This window comes from Penaeus monodon, chromosome 21 (genome assembly GCF_015228065.2).
Source record: "Penaeus monodon isolate SGIC_2016 chromosome 21, NSTDA_Pmon_1, whole genome shotgun sequence".
In the NCBI taxonomy this organism is placed as follows: Eukaryota; Metazoa; Arthropoda; class Malacostraca; order Decapoda; family Penaeidae; genus Penaeus; species Penaeus monodon.
In genome coordinates this window covers 2,184,813-2,185,468 of record NC_051406.1, presented here as the reverse complement: position 1 = coordinate 2,185,468, position 656 = coordinate 2,184,813, and the positions used below count along the sequence as shown (strand labels likewise).

Here is a 656-nt window from a genome sequence, read left to right as displayed (position 1 = left end):
CATGATTATCATCAACTTATTTTACGAAGCGAACATGCAGTTATCTCGGTTACCATTACCCCCCTGACATTTACAAAATAATAATTGTTACCAATCTATCATGAATGTTATTAATCGTCCCAAACCTGTTAAAGGCATCTTCTCATTTTTTTAAAGAAAAGATAAAAAAAAAATAGTATATTCCCTATCTCCTTTTCCCTTCCACCTATCCGCATCCCAACATTTCTATTCTAATCATAATCTTATAGGAAACCTCCTTTTTTTTCTTTAAAAGGAGTAGAACACTTCTTTTCGAACGATAGTGCAAGGTCATCTCTCTTTGCGTATGCCGTTCAGCTCATACTTTAACTATAGAGTATGCATAGAGTAAAGGACAGAACTATAGAATAGAACTTTCTTAAAACGGGTTTAAATCCACTGAGTAATGTTAGAACTGTATTTAGAACACGAAAACTTCCTAGAACTCAAACAGAGAACACATACTTTTTTTTTGCTTTTTAAAACTCAAATTCTAAAATATTTACGTTTCTATTGTTTTTTTTTTGTTTTTGAAAATCGAATCCAAGATACTTTTTTTTTTATTTTAAAGCTCAAATCCTTAAATATTTACCTTTTTTCTTCTTTCAGAGAATCGAATTCTAGGACACTTAAATCCC

The 656-nt window shown here is 30.6% G+C and overlaps 1 protein-coding gene across 1 annotated transcript in view; it reads right to left on the bottom strand.

Moving 5' to 3' along the window:
* Positions 1-656, bottom strand: part of LOC119586692 — a 4,242-nt gene that overhangs the window by 3,024 nt on the left and 562 nt on the right. The gene's annotated exons all lie outside the window — the stretch shown is intronic.